Source organism: Drosophila persimilis, unplaced genomic scaffold (assembly GCF_003286085.1).
Source record: "Drosophila persimilis strain 14011-0111.01,24,50 unplaced genomic scaffold, DperRS2 tig00000000-arrow-pilon, whole genome shotgun sequence".
Taxonomy (NCBI): Eukaryota; Metazoa; Arthropoda; class Insecta; order Diptera; family Drosophilidae; genus Drosophila; species Drosophila persimilis.
The window spans coordinates 9,998,471-10,000,000 of record NW_020825288.1 but is presented as its reverse complement, the minus strand read 5'-3'; positions in this window follow the sequence as shown (position 1 = coordinate 10,000,000).

The window sequence follows — 1,530 nt, the reverse complement described above, 5'->3', positions numbered from 1 at the left end:
AAATTTGTAGAAAAATGCCCGACCTCTGCAAACCCCTTGATCTTAGATACATATGTACATAGATCAAAACAAACAAGACTATCTACATACTTTCCAAATGAACTATTAATAATAAGACATAGAGAACACCTTAAGGAATTAGGAATAACAACAAAAATAATTGAAATTTTAGAATAGTTTTTCTAAATACGAAAGGCCGAAAACTTGGGTGGCTGCAAAAATTGTCAATACGACGAAAAAAAGAGACTATAAGGTTCGTGCTTCGAGTTCAAGTGGCTCCCAGCTTCGACTCCCAACCAAGGATCCAGACAATTTCTTCTTAGCCTAGCTTGCACTAAACTTCATAAAACTCAATCAACTAATAACAATTATAATAAAATATCTAAAAAAATCAGACGCCAAATGGCGTTACAAAGGCCTGAAAGGCTTCAAGCCAGTGGCAGTTCCTCGCTTCTTGGGTGGTAGTCAAAATATCTATATTCTGTTCTTCGGGATTTTCCAATCACTCACGTTAAGTGTTTGATCAGGGCGATACTCCAAAATGGACCTTAAAATACATAAGCCGGCCGAAAATTCACTACCAGAAATTCGCGACTTCAGCACCGTGTGTATCTTTTTCTTGACTTGTGAACTGTATTCAACAATACCAAGAAAGTGGATACACGACTGATCCTTATGGATCTGTAAGTGCTAAGTCCTCAGTCATCGACACTTTTTAGCTTTACATCGTACTACACAGTGGCCTTGTTACAGACAATTGATGCATAGGGATGCAGTTTTTGCCAATTCGAACCTTTGCATTACAGCCAGCCAACCAAATGGACTGCAATCTGTCAACAAATGGTCTTTCGCATTGCAGTAGCTGCATTGTTGGTTTTTTTGTATTCGCAGTAGAACACGCTCCGATGATGCGGCTTGCTTGGCACAGCTTTCAGCTAATGCTTTGGCTTTTCCGAATTTTCGGCCGAAAGCTGCTGAAGTCTGCGATATAGCAACTTTTCACAGTCAGCCCAAAGTGGCAGATTATTATAATCGGGCTGTTCTTTCCATTTCTGTTTGGTCACCGGGTCGACTCTGATCAACACTAGATGAATAATCATCGAATTCGAAATTTTTTTATCATCGCCTACCAACAACAATGAGCCATATATGGATGAGGCGGTATCTATTAGGTTCCTTAAGGACGATGCTGATTGCTGGGTCATTTTGGGAAGACTAAATAGGGCATCAATTTGATTTTTGAAGATCAGACAATAGTTATCGTACACCCGTTTTAAGCTAGTGGTTGAACTTCTCGATAATTAGAATACTTTCGTCATTGTCAACTAGAGTCTCAAATAAACCTATGAAGTTTTTAAAGTCCGAACTGCAGCAGTGCTAACTTCGGAAGCCGAGCACGATTTCGTGTCGTACCCAAATGAGGTCAAACTGAATATACCCGCCAAATTTAAGGTATAGCGTCGCTTGGCTCAAGCACGTAAACGAAAACCACACGAGAATATCAACAAACAGCAATGGTGGCAAGCGAAA